Here is a 19,588-nt window from a genome sequence, read left to right as displayed (position 1 = left end):
CTCGGTTATGTACCCAACAAAATTAAATGTTCTTAACATGGCAAGAGGTGAAACATGAGTAGAATACACAGTTAGGCATTTTAAATGAGGCCGGAAACATCAAACAACAATTCCGGTATATCCTCATGTGCATTAGCAATTTAATGCAACAACAATTTTAAACATTTTAAATGTTATTATCATGATGCGGATGACATGTTAAAGTTATGCAATTTTTATGAAAATGTTGACATAATAAGATACGAGGCATTTGTCGCCATGGCGGGAGGAAAAAGGGGTGCCACGGCGGCGAAACGGGAATGTTACCATGGCAACATTCCGGTGATCCGACAACTCAATTGAGATGCTGGTGCAAAGGAACAAGTGTGGGTGCGCGAAACGTGCAAGAGTGACGGGGAGTGATCCCGGATACTGGGTATACCACATGTCGGTGGCAAGGCAAAAGAGGGGCAACGTGCACCGACAGTTCGGACTCGAGGCGAACAAGGGTGCATCTCATACAACATGCATTCATTCGTTCATGGGCGTCGTCTCGGGTTTATACCTTCAAAGCATGCAAACGGGAGGGTTCGAGTTCCTCGAGGGAAGTAGAGTAAGTAGTCGTTCCGCGATGATAGTAGAAGTGGTGGTACTATCGGTCCTCGCCGGTGGTGGTACACATTCACGGAGTAGTCGTACACGTCGTCAGTAGTTTGTTCACTCAACGACCTTCAATGGCGGTAGTTGTTCTGGTATCCTCGTGGAAGTAGTTGTACATGGTTGCGACGGTAACCAAACTTGGCGATCCGACGGGTTACACTTGTCATCGTGGGAACTTGGTGAATCCAAGGTCTTCGGGGTCGACGGTAGTTGTACATCTCATAGTGGAACTTGACGGATCCGAGGACTTCGGACGTCGTGGTAGTTCGCAACAACCGGGGCGGTCTTGACGCATCCGACCCGAGGGACTTGGCGTGTCCAAAACGTAGCAGCACAAATGTGTCGGTCAGGAGCACTCGTTCGGGCGTCGTTGGTTTTGCGGGTCGGGGTACTTGGTGGTCTTGACAAATCCAAGGGTACTTGGCAGTTCAAAATTGCTCCTTTCCGGGGACGTTCGGTGGAGGCAGGGTCGCAGGTGGTCGGGGCTCGGCTCCTGGCGTCGGAGATGAGAGGGAGGAGGATCGGCGATGAGGCGGAGGTGCGGATGCTTGCTGGTAGCGAGATGGTCCTGCGACGGTGGAGGTCTGTAGGCGGGAACAGAAGATGGGCATAGGCGGACGAGTTCCTGCTGGTCACGATGGCGGCGAGGACAACCTGCTGGTGCTGCTCATTGGCGAGAGGACGACGAGGGAGGAGCAAGGTGGCGGCAACTCGGAGCTCGGGGACGAGGCGCCGAGGACGAGGCATGGAGGTCGAAGTCGCCAGTGGAGTTGCGAGGTGGCGCTCGGCGTCCCTGGCGATGCGGTGAGCTCGGGACGACTCCCGCGGAGGAGCAGAGAGGAGCAGGTCGGGCAAGGTTAGGTGGTGGCGGGGATGCCGCGAGGAAAGCTGCAGCGGCCGGAGGAGAAGGACGAGGGGATCGGGCGCAGCGCGGCACTGGAGGGAGGACGAGGGGAAAAGTGAGCGGTCGAGGTGGAAGAGAGGAGGAGGGGATCGAGCGATGCGGGTGCGCTCTCCTGGCGACGGGGTGGAGACAAGGGAGAGGGAGAGATCGATCGGGTAGGAGGCGGCGCGAGGGAACGAGGGAGAGGACGAGGGTTCGGTCGGGCCTAGGGGTTCGCTAGGGTTAGGTGTAGGTGGGACGGCTGGGCCTAAAGGTCGGCCCAGCTGCAGGTTTGCGGCCTGCGGGTATGGGTGAGTTGTTGGTTGGGCCTCGTTGGCTGGGCTCTCTCTCTCTCTACTCTCTTCTCTTAACCATTAAGAGAAAAGAAAAATCGATAGAAGAAGAAAAATAGAAAGAGAGGGTTAGGGATGGAATTTGGGCATGGGGTTATATTCCCGGACTCACAAGAATGTCTATGATCCAAGAAAAATGGAGTGGGCATTTTTCAAAGTTTAAATTCAAACTCATTTGATTTAAATTCAAATGGTTCGAATAGGAAGTGAGGGCTAGGAAGGTCCAAAAATGTTCGGATTTTTGGTGGAGCTCCAGAAAATGATGAAAGAATATGTGGCATGGTTTGAGGAGCAACTCGAAGCAGAAAAGACTTGAGAGTCTAAATTGCAAGTGTGTTTGCGGTTAATTCCAAACTAATGGAATATTATTTTATAGCTCCCTAATAATATTGGGGGATATATGTTATAAAGAGAAAATCACCATGTGCATTTCCCTCGATTTAAATGGATCGAAGATCCATACAATTTACTTATAAAAATAATAAGATTAATGAAATGATGGCATGATGACATGATGCGATGCAAGATGTGACATGATGAAATGCAACACGCAAGAAAATGGCATGGCAACGTCAGTGAAAAACTGGAAGACACCTGGCGCATCGGCCTCGGGGCGTCACAACAATCCACCACTACGAAAGGATCTTGTCCCAAGATCTATGATGGCACCGGAGAGAAACGGGAGAGGAAGAGAAGAGGTAAACTAAATTGCTTCTTGACAAAAGAGTGAAACCACGAACCTTGAGAGGTTAAACAATTTCAAGGAAAGAATACGACAGAGATGAATGAAGTTGAGAACACTCCGTTACATGAGAGGAATAAGGAACATTATGAGAACCTTGTAGGTTGAAAGACATGAAACCAAAGCTTAACGAACCAAAGAGAATATGAAACCACCGGTACAACGTGATAGCCAAGGAACGAGAATGATAGAATTTGGACAGCACTCTGGTAGAAAAGAGAAGTAAAACTTGAAGAGATGACACAACACCCCGGTTAAATGGATAAGCGAGGAAAGAACATGATCTTGACAAAACAAGAAGATGGGTCGAAGAGAGAAACATCACAATGCCTCTGAAATGAATGAAAGGATGGAATGGGATGAATGGAGGGAAACAAGATCTTGAAAGAGCACGCTTACAAGAAATGCTAGAACGGAGGTGTTGGATTATCAACAACAAAAGGATAAGCTTGTAGTGGGCTTATGGAAACATCTCAACATTATGAGGAGACAAACAGCCACTAAAGGAAGCCATTGATTTGAGTGAGAGCACCAAGGTGATGAAAAAAAACTTCTTTCACCAAGAGGATAGGAGAAAACTTGGATCATTGATGAGCACCATAATAGCAACATTCCTTAGGGAAGACTTTAGGAGAAATATAACCCAATATAACTCCAGTGAAGAGATTGATGGGTTGCAAAGGATCTCATGAACGAATTGAAAATGATTGGTTTAAAATATGTCATTCCTGACAACTTGTGAATCATGGAACACGAAGGCAAATTGTCAAGAGTGGCATAACACCACCTCAAAAGATAAGAGAGAAAGAACCGCACTTCAGAATACAAGATGAAAATGCTTGAACTCCTTAAATATGTCATGTGTTGAACACCATGTTTATTTTTATAGTATAGCTTGGTGGATCTTAACTTCAAGAGAAATCTTGAAGAACAATTGCAGAATTAAAAGAATCCTTGACGAACCACCATGTAGAGCCTCCACGAAGAACTCCGGTAACAAAAGGATGATCAAACAAAAGGAAAGAGAAGTTCAAAACACAAGCTGAAGCCTTGTAATGATATAGATGGATCTTCATGATGATATAATTGAGTGAGCTTGGGACTCCGGGAAAATAAAAGATGAAACAATTGAAAACGAGAATTTATTCATCATGAGCAAACTTCGGAAGAAGGAATTAATCACTTGGCTGAAAGAAGAATAAGAATTATTTCATGCGTATCCTTCACCAATTTAAATTGATGACAAGCAGCGGATTGCATAAAACTTATTCTCATAGAAAGGATTAAGATATATATAGCACAAACTTGAATAAGGTCCTCAATGATCCACCGGTCGGGTTTGAGGAGAACAAAATAATTATTGTGAGAACATAGAAGGAGGAATCTTGAACAAACCGCCGTAAGAATTAAAAATGACCGAAGGAAAGATAAAGGAACACCGGGAAGAATTAGAGAACGAATGAAGACACTTGACCGAATTTAGATACATGAGAATGAAGAGATCATGAACTAATTAGAGAATATTTGGACGATGCACTGGTAAGATTTGGAGAACAATAGCTGAAAGCTGAGAATGAATAAACCCGAAATGATGGCCTTTGGAGAATCAAACTGAAAAGACTCCTGAATTGTTCCGGATGGGTGAAAAGAATTCTCACAATCGAAAACAATGATGATAGGATGGCATAAAGCTAGCACCATGAATCTTTGGAAGAACAGGTGAGGATTTGGAGGGAAAACTCTTCGGTCATTCAAAATCCGAGAGAAAAACCACCATGAATTTGTTGAGGCACTCTGGATTGAAAATTAGAAAGGTTGAACCGACGATGAAAAGAATTTGAAAGATATTGGAGAAAGACATAAGACTGATGATAATTCATTCTTACGTCAAACTATGAAAAGATTTGAGAATACCTCCAAAAAATTAAAAGTCAGGTAAGATCCTGGGAAAAGACCTGTGGGTTAGGGCCCACTGAAAAGAAATATCGTTGAACGATTTAAAAGATAGATTGTGCTGGTTGAATTAAATGGCTTGAATAAGGTAAGACCTCGAAATAGCTTGAACAGATGCAGAGTGGAAACACGAATCTTCGAGATATCTTCAGCACTCTGGAACAATTGAATAGCAAGCAGGGAATGATTAAGAGGTGCACCGGCATGAGAAAGCATTTGCAACGAGGAAAATATATGATCGACAAAGCTTGAAATTGAACCCACCGGAGAAGAAAAGAATGAAGAATAATGATCTTGAATCTTCCTTAGCATCTCCATGAGAATCACCGGGTAAGAACTTTGAAGGAAAAGAATGAAGAAACTTCACATCAATAACATGATAGTTGATTAAGAAATATGAATCCTTGAAGGAAAAGGGTGGGATGGCGGGAAAACAAAGGCAGCTTGGGACGGATGAAATGAGCACCGTTGAGAAGAACTGATAATTGATCTTGCGGATGTTGAAATGATCGGATCCACTTGAAGAGAAACACGCCGATTGAAAAAGGATTGACATAACAATCTCGATTATCAAGAAGGATTGGTATTCACATAGAAGTATGAGAACATAGCTTAGGAAAGGTATGGAATCAACACTTGACATTGAAGCAACTCAAATACCACAACTCAAAACAAAACAAAGGATTGGCTTGCAAAATAAGCCGGAAACAAACATATGATAGATCCCATATCGTGTCATGAGTCTGTTGGAAAGATATCCTACGAGATACTTGAATTTCCACTTATAAACTCCCGAAACTTTTTGGTTATGCAATCAGGTGTTGGGGATACAAGGAAAGCATAATATCTCACCCAAAACTAACAAATCCTACATCCAGCTCTATCCATCCTTCAACACATAACCAAGAAACCTTCGGAAATCATTTACCTCAACCTTCGAAAAGCATCCGTTATACGAGTTATGGCAATAATCCCAAACTCCCGCCCCAGTACTGGGTGGATGTTGGCGAACTCAGGTATTCCAGAACTGCAACGATAAAATTGTGATGACAACACCTCGGAGCTCAACTCCCCGGGACACTGCCACAACCCCTAAATGTCAGGAGGCACCAAGAACAATGTTCTCGTCACAAAATCATCGGAACGATTCCAATATACCCGCGTGATCCTCAAAAAAAAATTCGTGAAATTTGAGAGAAGAGTCAAAACTTCTACGTCAGGAGGCCTCACTAGAGTGACGAAGGGACTGAGGAGTAAAAAGAATCCTACTCTTCGATATATATAATCCTAAGACTCAAAACATTTTGTTCTAGACACAACAACATCATCGATTCAATCAAGCAGGGGGCTCCTAAGTCGGAGATGGCTCTGATACCAACTTGTAACACCCACGATGCCGCTATATCTCCCACGTGTCGGGGCACGACTTAGAGGCATAGCCGCGTGGTAGGTCTGTTGCAAGAGGGATAATCTTTACACATCCCATGTACTGAATACGAAAGGGATAAAGAGTTGGCTTACAATCGCCACTTCACACAAATAATAAGTTAAACATACATCATCCAGAATACAATCAAGGTCCGACTATGGAACCAAAATAAAAGAAGACAACCCCATATGCTAGATCCCCGATCGACCCAACTGGGCTCCACTACTGATCAACAGGAAAGGAAACAAAACAACGATCAAGATCTCCATTGAGCACCCACTTGAGCTCGGTTGCGTCACCTGCACTGGCATCATCGGCACCTGCAACTGTTTGGAAGTATCTGTGAGTCATGAGGACTCAGCAATCTCACACCCGCGAGATCAAGACTATTGAAGCTTATGGGTAGGAAAGGGTAGTGAGGTGGAGCTGCAGCAAAGCACTAGCATATATGGTGGCTAACTTATGCAAAAGAGAGCGAGAAGAGAAGCAAAGCACGGTCGAGAAGCTAATAGTGATCAAGAAATGATCCTGAAACTACTTCGTTCAAACATAACACAAGAACCGTGTTCACTTCCCGGACTCTGCCGAAAAGGGACCATCACAGCTACACACGCGGTTGATGCATTTTTAATTAAGTTAAGTGTCAATGTAACACCCTCGATGCGGCTATATCTCCCACATGTCGACGCACGACTTAGAGGCATAACCGCATTGTAAGTAATGTCGCAAGTGAGGTAATCTTCGCAAACAACCCATGTAATACAATAAGGGAAAAGAATACATAGTTGGCTTACAATCGCCACTTCACACAATTACATGAATAAAGCATTACATCAACCAGATACAATCAAGGTCCGACTATGGAACCCAAAATCCCGATAGGAGCTGCACATATCTCGTTCTCAGGGCACACCAGATAGGTCAAGCTACGAGTAAAACCAACCCTCGAGTTGCCCCGAGGTGGCCCCGCAGGCTGCCCGTTTCGGACCAACACTCAGAGGAGCACTGGCCCGGGGGGGTTTAAAATAAAGATGACCCTTGAGTCTGCAAAACCCAAGGGAAAAAGAGGCTAGGTGGCAAATGGTAAAACCAATGTTAGGCCTTGCTGGAGGAGTTTTATTCAAGGCGAACTGTCAAGGGGTTCCCATTATAACCCAACCGCGTAAGGAACGCAAAATCCGGGAACATAACACCGATATGACGGAAACTAGGGCGGCAAGAGTGGAACAAAACACCAGGCATAAGGCCGAGCCTTCCACCCTTTACCAAGTATATAGATGCATTAATTAAATAAGAGATATTATGATATCCCAACAAGAATATCCATGTTCCAAACATGGAACAAGCTTCAATCTTCACCTGCAACTAACAACGCTATAAGAGGGGCTGAGCAAAGCGGTAACATAGCCAAACAACGATTTGCTAGGACAAGGTGGGTTAGAGGCTTGGTTCAACAATATGGGAGGCATGATAAGCAAGTGGTAGGTATCGTAGCATAGGCATAGCAAAAGAGCGAGCAACTAGCAAGCAAAGATAGAAGTGATTTCGAGGGTATGGTCATCTTGCCTGAAATCCCGCAAGGAAGAAGAACGCGTCCATGAAGAAGACAAACGGACGTAGACGAACGAATCCTCACAACACGACGTTACCGGATTACTGAGAAGAAGCAACACCGGAAAGAAGCAAACAACATAGTAAACAACCACTACAACAACATGGCATGATGCACAACAAGTATGATGCATGTCCGGTTTAAAGAGGCATGGCATGGCAAAGTGCACAAACAATCCTACAAATTAAGTGGAGCTCATTATGCAACGGAGTTGCATATTGAAGAAAACACCACATGACTTATTTAGTTCTCTCTCGTTTAGGTACTCAGCAATATTAAATGTTGTTAAACATGGCAAGAGGGTGAAGCAAATGTAAACTACCTATCTAGTCAAGGTTAAATGAGGCCGGAAATAACAAACAACAAATTTCGGTAAATCCCCATATGCATATTTTAGATTTGGTGCTGATCTGCCCTAAACACAATTTTAGAGTTATTAAACATGCAAAGTAAAGCCACCATGTTAAACTAGGCAAAATTCTACCCCATTTACATATAAAGTTTATTAAATTTGGAACTACAGTTATTTAGTTATGAATTAAATCATTTTAACATGGCATAGGAGCAAATTTACTCAAACAGCATTTAAAACATTTCAAACATAGATGAAAGTTGCATATTATGAAACTAGATGAAATTCTAAGCAAGTTTCATGTATAATTTATTTAGATCCGATGCACGGTTGTGGAGTTATTATATGCATGAACCTAAAGGGGTTTTCTGAAAAACTGCAGTCTCTGGATAAATGGGAAAATTAGCAGAACGGGAAAAAAACATGGCGTGGGCCGAATCTGGGACAAGCCCAACAGTGCACAGGGGAGGCTGGGCGCGTCCTCACCTCACCGGGCCCAGAGGAGAAGATGGGCCGGCTGGGCTGGCAGATCTGGCTGGAGAGGCCTGGGCCTCAGCGCTGGAAGGGAGGCAGGCCGACGCAGCGGCTCGGGTCAATGCGGGCGCAGCGAAGGCGCTGACTGCGGGTGCACCATGCGTTTTTGAAGAAAACGAGCAGGGGACATGCGCGGCGGCAGCTGGGCTTGTGGCGGCGCAAGATCTGGCCGGTGCTTGCTGTATCCGGCGCAGAGGAGGACGGGAATGGAATCCCGATGGACCGAGGCAGGTCGGGGATGGCAATAGAGGAGCTCCTGGGCCACGACGATCTCTTGTGATTGCTGACAGAGGTGAGGCATGGAGCGAGGCAGAGATGGGGCTTCAGGTTCGGGCGGCCACCATGGAGGACCATGGCCGGTGCGACAGAGCCGCTAGTCCGACGATGTTACAATGAAGACGGAGGGCGGCGGAGTCGAGCGAAGGTGCGTGCGAAGGAGAGGAGGGCGACGGGGCTTGATCCTGCTCTGCTGGTGCGGGCACGGGGAAGAGGAGGAGGGAGCTCGGGCTCCTGCGGGTTCGGGCAAGAAACAGAGCAGCTCCGGCGAGGGACTTGGTGCGGCCTTTCGCACGGACGGCGACCTAGACGCAGGGGAGAGGTGGAGGCGCGGTTTTGGCGAGGAGGCAGAGTTCCTGGTACTGCTCGCCGGAGCAGCATCGACGAGGAGGAAGACATCGGGTGGCTCAAGACATGCCGAGCACGGGACGAGACTTGGCATCCTTGGCGGCGGAGTGCTCTGCTCAAAACAGAGAGAGATCGGGAAGTGAGAGAGAGAAAAGGAGGAAGAAAGGGAGAGCAAGGGAGGAGGGCGAGGGAGTCTGGCCTGGCGACTTGGGCAGGGAAGCGCGCGGGAGCTTCGGGCGTCCAGATCGGGCACGAAGGAGGACGGCGTACGGGGACGAGGGGTTGGTCAGGCGGGGCTGTGGTGATTGGCTCATTGGGGAAAACGAGGCTGGGAGGAATTTTGGATCGGGAGGGGATGCTGCTGGTTCGGTCTGGAATCCGATGAAGAGAGTGGCGGCGGTGGGATGGATGCCTAGAAATTTGGGATTTGGTCTAGGGTTAGACTAGCTATATATAGTAGGTGGGTTAGACTTAGGGGTATGTCGTCCCTCCGATCGCAATCGAACGATCGCGAATAAAATAGCTAGGAAGTCCAAATAAGAAAAACGGTGACGTTTTGTAGACGTTTGGGGATGATCCGGATCCAACGGTGACCGACTGCTCAGGTCGGGTCCGGGACAATTTCGGACGCGCACGTGAGGGGTCTGAGAGAGGTAGACAACGACAAAGGGGCATGTCAAAAGGTCAATGGAGACAAGTGAGGAGCGGCAGCTACGAACGATGCAAGCTTTACAAACAATGATGGCAACGAGTGCCGATGCAATGCGGATGATGCCATGACAAAGATGCAACACGCAAGCGAATGACATGGCAAGGACAGCGAATAACTGGAAGACACCTGGCGCATCGGTCTCGGGGCGTCACAACACTCCACCACTACGAGAGGATCTCGTCCCGAGATCTAGAATGGCACTGGAGGGAAAAACGGAAGAGAAAGAGAACAAGTAAAACTAAGTTGCTTCTTTGACAAATGAGTGAAACCAAAGAACCTTGAAAAGGTTAAGCCATTTCGAGAAAAGAATACAACTGAGATGAACGAAGTTGATAACTCTCCGTTAGAAAAGAGGAACAAGGAACATCACGAGAACCCTGTAGGTTGAAATAAATTAGAAAAAAGGTTGCAATGAACAAGAAGTACATGCAAGTACTCCGGTTGAAATGAGATGTACAAGGGACGATAAGGATCAATTACGATAACACTCCGGTTAAAAAAAAGATAGAGAAGGGAAAAGAATGATATAATTTGGACAACATTCTGACTGTAAATGGAAGGAATTGAAGAAGAGCTTGACAATAAGAGAAGATACTAGATGAGATCAACAACACACCGCCTCCGGAACTATTGAAATAATGGCACAATGGGTAAAAAGATTTCAGACAGCACTCCGGTTGAAAAGTGAGGCAAAACTTGATAAGATGAGAGAACTTGAATGAAGGACACGGCGCTCCAACTAAAAATGGAAAAGCACGAAAAGAACATGATATTTGAGAAAACAAGATGATGGGTGAATATAGCAGCAATACAAAGCCTCCGAAAGAAATGAAAGAATGCAAAGAAAAGAACGGAGAAGAAAACAACATGTTCTACCTCAAATGAATTTGAGAGAGCATCCTTAAAAAGAAGGATTTAACGGAGTTGTTGGGAAATCAAGAACAAAAAGAACAGGCTTGTTGAGGGCTTATGGAAAACATCTCAAGAACTTGAGGTGAAATTCTGCCACTAACGGAAACAATAGATTGGATTGATATCAACAAGAAGACGAGAAACTAGTTTCACCGGAAGGATAAATGAAGAACTTGGGTCATTTATAAGCACCATAATAGTAACAATCCTTAGGGAAGGCTTTAGGTGAAATATAACCCAAGATAACTCCAATGAAGAGATCGATGGGTTTAAAATACCTCATTCTTGATAACTTGTGAATCATGAAACATGAACTCAAAATATCAAGAATGACATAGCACCACCTTAAATGGTACGGAAGAAAGAATTGCACTCCGAATTGCAAGATGAAGAATGCTTGAGGTCCTCTGAAAAGAATCTCGATGAAAAACTTCGAGAAGGAATTAAATCCTCGATGAACCATCAAGTAGAGCCTCCATGAAGAACTCCGGTAATAAAAGAATGATCAAACAAAATGAAGGGTGAAAAGAATAAGGTTGAAGCCTTGCAATGACTACATGAAGCTTGCGATGAGATAAAGTGGAAAAACATGGATCTCCGGAAGAAAAGATAAAGCATCTCGAACCGAGAATGTGATATGATGAACCACTCTGGAAAGAAGAAATTAGATCACTTGGATGAAACAAGAATAAGAATTACATTATGCTTATCCTTCACCAATTAAATTGATGACCAACAATGGATTCAGTACACTATTTATTCTCGTAGAAAGGATTAAGAGAGATATAGAGCAAACTTGAGAAGGTCTTCAACGAACCACCGGTAGGATGAAACAACGAATGAATTAGTATGATAACCATGGAAGAGAGATCTTGAACGAACCACTGTAAGAATTGAAAAGGAACGAATAAAACATGAGAAAACACCAGTAAGGATCAGCAAATAAACGAAGATGCTTGAGAGAATTTAGATCCATGAGAACTAAAACATTACGAGCTGATTAGAGAATCCTTGATTTAAGCACCGATATGATTTAGAGTATGAGAGCTGAAGGCTGGATTGAAAAAAATTCTTAGGTGATGGGTCCGGATAAACAAACTGAACAGAATCTTGAATTGCTCTGGATAGGTGAAAAGAATTTTGACAATCGAAAAAAAACAATTATGAGAGGATGGCCTCAAACTAGAACCACGAACCTTGAAGAGAATGGAGCAAGATTGAGAGAAAATTCTTCTTCGGTCTTCAAAATCTGAGAATTACGACGAGAAACACCAGCATGAATTATTTAGACACTCCGGAATGAAGAAAAGAGGAGAGGTTGAGCCAAAGATGTAAAGAATTTGAAAGATCTTGGAGAAAAACATATGACAGATGATGAATCATTCTTACGTCAAACTTTGAAAAGAATTAGGATAGCTCCGGGAAAAGAAGAAGAGTCAGGTAAGATCCTGGAAAAAGACCTATGGGTTAGGGACCACTCAAAAGAACACCGTTGAAAAGATTTAAAAGAGAGATTGCACCGGTTGAATTAAATGACTTGAATGAGATAACAACCCCGAAAGATCTTGAATGAATGCAGAGTGGAAAACACGAATCTTCGAGATATCTTGAGCACTCCGGAACAATTAAATAGCGAGAAGTGAATGAATATGAGGTGCACCGGCATGAGAAGGTATTTGAAACGATGAAAAACGATATGATCAACACCAAAGCTTGATTTGAATCCACCGGAGAAGAAAAGAATGAAGAATGATGAACTTGAGGCTTCGTTAAAATCTTCTTGAGAATCACCGGATAAGAATATCGACGGAAAAGGATGGAGAGACTACACAAGAATAAAAAGATACTTGATTAATACATCGGATTCCTTGAAGAAAAAGGGTGGGAGGGCGGGAAACGAAAAGGCAGCTTGGGACGAATGGTACAAACACCGTTGAGAAGAACTGATAATTGATCTTGCTGATATTGAAATGATCGGATCCACTTGACGAGAGACACACCGATTGAGAAGGATTGACATGACAATCTCAATTATCAAGAAGGATTGGTATTCACATTGGAGTATGAGAACACCGTTTAGGAAAAGGTATGGAATCAACATTTGACTTCGAAGCAACTCGAATACCACAATCCAAAACAAAACAAAGGATTGGCTTGCAAAATAAGTCGGAACGAACATATGATAGAGATTTCGTCCGAAGTTTTTGTGGTGGGGCCTACACGGGCTCGATCGTACAGCACCATCATGTACAAGGCAGTGCACATGACATACGAAGCGTCCCCAAGTCGGCATAGCCAAGGACTCTTTAAGACACAACGAGACCACTGTAAAACCAACCGTGGATAGGCGGACCACTAGACGTCGAACCCCAATTTTATATCATACATCTGTCGGAAAGATATCCTAAGAGCTACTTGAATTCCCACTTATGAACTCCCGAAATTTTCCCGTTATGCAATCAGGTGTTGGGGATACAGGGGAAGCATAATATCTCACCCAAAACTAGCAAATCCTACATCCAGCTGTATCCATCCTTCAACACATAATCAAGAAACCTTCGGAAATCATCTACCTCAACCTTCGAAAAGCATCCGTTATATGAGTTATGGCAATACTCCCGAACTCCCGCCCTAGTACTGGGTGGCGTCGAGGTTATCTCACCAACAATTGCATAAAAGAGATTTTCGATGTCGACGAAACTAAACTCAGGTATTCCAGAACTGCAACGATAAAATTGTGACGACAACACCTCGGAGCTCAACTCCCCGGGACACTGCCACAACCCCTAAATGTCAGGAGGCACCAAGAACAATGTTCTCGTCACAAAACCATCGGAACGATTCCAAGATACCTGCGTGATCCTAAAAAAATTGTGAAAATTTGAGAAGAGAAGACTCAAAACTCTACGTCAGGATGCCTTACCAGAGCGATGAAGGGACTGGGGAGTAAAAAGAATTCCTAACTCTCCGATATATAATTCCTAAATGACTCAAAACATTTTTCTAGACTCAACAATGCCAGCTATTCGATCTAGCAGGGGGCTCCTAAGGTCGGGGAAGGCTCTGATTACCAACTTGTAACACCCTCGATGTGGCTATATCTCCCACGTGTCGAAGCACGACTTAGAGGCATAACCGCATTGAAAGCAATGTCGCAAGTGATGTAATCTTCGCAAACAACCCATGTAATACAATAAGGGAAAAGAATACATAGTTGGCTTACAATCGCCACTTCACACAATTACATGAATAAAGCATTACATCAACCAGATACAATCAAGGTCCGACTACGGAACCCAAAATAAAAGAAGACTACCCCAAAAGCTACACAGATCCCCGATCGTCCCGACTGGGCTCCGCTACTGATCAACTAGAACGAAACAACATGAAGGACAAGATCTTCATCGAGCTCCTCCTTTAGCTTGGTTGCGTCATCTGCATGGTTCAACGGCACCTGCAAGCTGGTTTTGGAAGTATCTGTGAGTCACGGGGACTCAGCAATCTCGCACCCTCGCGATCAAGACTATTTAAGCTTATAGGAAGGGTAAAAGGTATGAGGTGGAGCTACAGCAAGCGACTAGCATATATGGTGGCTAACATACGCAAATGAGAGCGAGAAGAGAAGGCAAAAGCACGGTTGAGAAACTATGATCAAGAAGTGATCCTACAACAACCTACGTCAAGCATAACTCCAACACCGTGTTCACTTCCCGGACTCCGCCGGAAAGAGACCATCACGGTTACACACGCGGTTGATGTATTTTAATCAAGGTCAACTTCAGGTTTTCTACAACCGGACATTAACAAATTCCCATCTGCCCATAACTGCGGGCACGACTTTCGAAAGTTCAATCCCTGCAGGGGTGTCCCAACTTAGCCCATCACAAGCTCTCACGGTCAATGAAGGATATTCCTTCTAGCGGGAAGACCCGATCAGACTCGGAATCCCGGTTACAAGACATTTCGACAATGGTAAAACAAGACCAGCAAAGCCGCCCAATGCGCCGACAAATCCCGATAGGAGCTGCACATATCTCGTTCTCAGGGCACACCGGATAGGTCAAGCTACGAGTAAAACCAACCCTCGAGTTGCCCCGAGGTGGCCCCGCAGGCTGCCCATTTCGGACCAACACTCAGAGGAGCACTGGCCCGGGGGGGTTTAAAATAAAGATGACCCTTGAGTCTGCAGAACCCAAGGGAAAAAGAGGCTAGGTGGCGAATGGTAAAACCAATGTTGGGCCTTGCTGGAGGAGTTTTATTCAAGGCGAACTGTCAAGGGGTTCCCATTATAACCCAACCGCGTAAGGAACGCAAAATCCGGGAACATAACACCGATATGACGGAAACTAGGGCGGCAAGAGTGGGACAAAACACCAGGCATAAGGCCGAGCCTTCCACCCTTTACCAAGTATATAGATGCATTAATTAAATAAGAGATATTATGATATCCCAACAAGAATATCCATGTTCCAAACATGGAACAAGCTTCAATCTTCACCTGCAACTAACAACGCTATAAGAGGGGCTGAGCAAAGCGGTAACATAGCCAAACAACGATTTGCTAGGACAAGGTGGGTTAGAGGCTTGGTTCAACAATATGGGAGGCATGATAAGCAAGTGGTAGGTATCGCAGCAAAGGCATAGCAAAAGAGCGAGCAACTAGCAAGCAAAGATAGAAGTGATTTCGAGGGTATGGTCATCTTGCCTGAAATCCCGCAAGGAAGAAGAACGCGTCCATGAAGAAGACAAACGGACGTAGACGAACGAATCCTCACAACACGACGTTACCGGATTACCGAGAAGAAGCAACACCGGAAAGAAGCAAACAACATAGTAAACAACCACTACAACAACATGGCATGATGCACAACAAGTATGATGCATGTCCGGTTTAAAGAGGCATGGCATGGCAAAGTGCACAAACAATCCTACAAATTAAGTGGAGCTCATTATGCAACGAAGTTGCATATTGAAGAAAACACCACATGACTTATTTAGTTCTCTCTCGTTTAGGTACTCAGCAATATTAAATGTTGTTAAACATGGCAAGAGGGTGAAGCAAATGTAAACTACCTATCTAGTCAAGGTTAAATGAGGCCGGAAACAACGAACAACAAATTTTGGTAAATCCCCATATGCATATTTTAGATTTGGTGCTGATCTGCCCTAAACACAATTTTAGAGTTATTAAACATGCAAAGTAAAGCCACCATGTTAAACTAGGCAAAATTCTACCCCATTTACATATAAAGTTTATTAAATTTGGAACTACGGTTATTTACTTATGAATTAAATCATTTTAACATGGCATAGGAGAAATTTACTCAAACATCATTTAAAACATTTCAAACATAGATGAAAGTTTCATATTATGAAACTAGATGAAATTCTAAGCAAGTTTCATATATAATTTATTTAGATCCGATGCATGGTTGTGGAGTTATTATATGCATGAACCTAAAGGGGTTTTATGAAAAACTGCAGTCTCTGGATAAATGGGCAAATTAGCAGAACGGAAAAAAACATGGCATGGGCCGAATCTGGGACAAGCCCAACAGTGCACAGGGGAGGCTGGGCGCGTCCTCACCTCACCGGGCCCAGAGGAGAAGATGGGCCAGCTGGGCTGGCAGATCTGGCTGGAGAGGCCTGGGCCTCAGCGCTGGAGGGGAGGCAGGCCGACGCAGCGGCTTGGGTCAACGCGGGCGCAGCGAAGGCGCTGACTGCGGGTGCGCCATGCGTTTCTGAAGAAAATAAGCAGGGGACAGGCGCGGCGGCAGCTGGGCTTGCGGCGGCGCAAGATCCGGCCGGTGCTTGCCATATCCGGCGCAGAGGAGGACGGGAATGGAATCCCGATGGACCGAGGCAGGTCGGGGATGGCAATAGAGGAGCTCCTGGGCCACGACGATCTCTTGTGATTGCTGACAGAGGTGAGGCATGGAGCGAGGCAGAGATGGGGCTTCAGGTTCGGGCGGCCACCATGGAGGACCATGGCCGGTGCGACAGAGCCGCTAGTCCGGCAATGTTACAACGGAGATGGAGGGCGGCGGAGTCGAGCGAAGGTGCGTGCGAAGGAGAGGAGGGCGACGGGGCTTGATCCTGCTCTGCTGGTGCGGGCACGGGGAAGAGGAGGAGGGAGCTCGGGCTCCTGCGGGTTCGGGCAAGAAACAGAGCAGCTCCGGCGAGGGACTTGGTGCGGCCTTTCGCACGGACGGCGACCTAGACGCAGGGGAGAGGTGGAGGCGCGGTTTTGGCGAGGAGGCAGAGTTCCTGGTACTGCTCGACGGAGCAGCATCGACGAGGAGGAAGACATCGGGTGGCTCAAGACATGCCGAGAACGGGACGAGACTTGGCGTCCTTGGCGGCGGAGTGCTCTGCTCAAAACAGAGAGAGATCGGGAAGTGAGAGAGAGAAAAGGAGGAAGAAAGGGAGAGCAAGGGAGGAGGGCGAGGGAGTCTGGCCTGGCGACTCGGGCAGGGAAGCGTGCGGGAGCTTCGGGCGTCCAGATCGGGCACGAAGGAGGACGGCGTACGGGGACGAGGGGTTGGTCAGGCAGGGTTGTGGTGATTGGCTCGTTGGGGAAAACGAGACTGGGAGGAATTTTGGATCGGGAGGGGATGCTGCTGGTTCGGTGTGGAATCCGATGAAGAGAGTGGCGGCGGTGGGATGGATGCCTAGAAATTTGGGATTTGGTCTAGGGTTAGACTAGCTACATATAGTAGGTGGGTTAGACTTAGGGGTATGTCGTCCCTCCTATCGCAATCGAACGATCGCGAATAAAATAGCTAGGAAGTCCAAATAAGAAAAACGGTGACGTTTTGTAGACGTTTGGGGATGATCCGGATCCAACGGTGACAACTGCTCGGGTCGGGTCCGGGACAATTTCAGACGCGCACGTGAGGGGTCTGAGAGAGGTAGACAACGACAAAGGGGCATGTCAAAAGGTCAACAGAGACAAGCGAGGAGCGGCAACAACGAAGGATGCAAGCTTTACAAACAATGACGGCAACGAGTGCCGATGCAATGCGGATGATGCCATGACAAAGATGCAACACGCAAGCGAATGACATGGCAAGGACAACGAATAACTGGAAGACACCTAGCACATCGGTCTCGGGGCGTCACATTCAAGTTCTCTACAACCGGATATTAACAAATTCCCATCTACCACATAACCGCGGGCATGGCTTTTTAAAGTTCAAATCCTGCAGGGGTGTCCCAACTTAGCCCATCACAAGCTCTCATGGTCAACGAAGGATATTACTTCTCCCAGGAAGACCCGATCAGACTCGGAATTCCGGTTACAAGACATTTCGACAATGGTAAAACAAGACCACCAAGACCGCCCGAATGTGCCGACAAATCCCGATAGGAGCTGCACATATCTTGTTCTCAAGGCACACCAGATGAGCAATCCGTACAACTAAAACCAACCCTCAAGTTTCCCTGAGGTGGCGCTACAAGGGGCTCTAGTTCGGACCGACACTTAGAGAAGCACTGGCCCCGTGGGGGTTAAAATAAAGATGACCCTCTGGCTCGCGAAAACCCAAGGGAAGGTTATAGGTTGTTAGGCAAATGTAAAACCAAGGTTGGGCCTTGCTGGAGGAGTTTTATTCAAAGCGAACTGTCAAGGGGTTCCCATAACACCCAACCGCGTTAGGAACGCAAAATCAAGGAACATAACACCGGTACGACGGAAACTAGGGCGGCAAGAGTGGAACAAAACACCAGGCATAAGGCCGAGCCTTCCACCCTTTACCAAGTATATAGATGCATTAAAGTAAATCAGAGATATTGTGATATCCCAACATATCCATGTTCCAACATGGAACAAACTTCAGCTTCACCTGCAACTAGCAACGCTACAAGAGGGGCTGAGCAAAAGTGGTAACATAGCCAAACAACGATTTGCTAGGAAAGGTGGGTTAGAGGCTTGACATGACAATATGGGAGGCATGATATAGCAAGTGGTAGGTAGCGCGACATAGCAATAGAGCGAACAACTAGCAAGCAAAGATAGAAGTGATTTTGAGGGTATGGTCATCTTGCCTGAGATCTCGCAAGGAAGAAGAACGAGTCCATGAAGAAGACAAACAGACGTAGTCGAACGGATCCTCACAACTCCGGAACGAAACCAAAGCTAACGAGAGAAGCAACCCAGAAAGAAGTAGTCAACATAGTAAACAACCATCACATAAACATGGCATGATGCACAACCAAGTATGATGCATGTCCGGTTTAATGAGGCATGGCATGGCAAAGTGCACAAACAATACTACAAGTTAAGTGGGGCACAAACAATACGAAACACCACATCAATCATTTAGTTCACTCTCGGTTATGTACCCAACAAAATTAAATGTTCTTAACATGGCAAGAGATGAAACATGAGTAGAATACACAGTTAGGCATTTTAAATGAGGCCGGAAACATCAAACAACAATTCCGTTATATCCTCATGTGCATTAGTAATTTAATGCAACAACAATTTTAAACATTTTAAAAATTATTATCATGATGCGGATGACATGTTAAAGTTATGCATTTTTTATGAAAATGTTGACATAATAAGATACGAGGCATTTGTCGCCATGGCGGGAGGAAAAGGGGGTGCCACGGCGACGAAACGGGAATGTTACCATGGCAACATTTCGGTGATCCGGCAACTCAATTGAGATGCTGGTGCAAAGGAACAAGTGTGGGCGCGCGAAACATGCAAGAGTGATGGGGAGTGATCCCGGATACGGGGTGTCCCACATGTCGGTGGCAAGGCAAAACAGGGGCAACGTGCACCGACAGTTCGGACTCGAGGCGAACAAGGGTGCATCTCATACAACATTCATTCA

This window comes from Triticum dicoccoides, chromosome 2A (genome assembly GCF_002162155.2).
Source record: "Triticum dicoccoides isolate Atlit2015 ecotype Zavitan chromosome 2A, WEW_v2.0, whole genome shotgun sequence".
NCBI lineage: Eukaryota > Viridiplantae > Streptophyta > Magnoliopsida > Poales > Poaceae > Triticum > Triticum dicoccoides.
The sequence above is the reverse complement of the archived record's forward strand: the minus strand, read 5'-3'. Positions refer to the sequence as shown.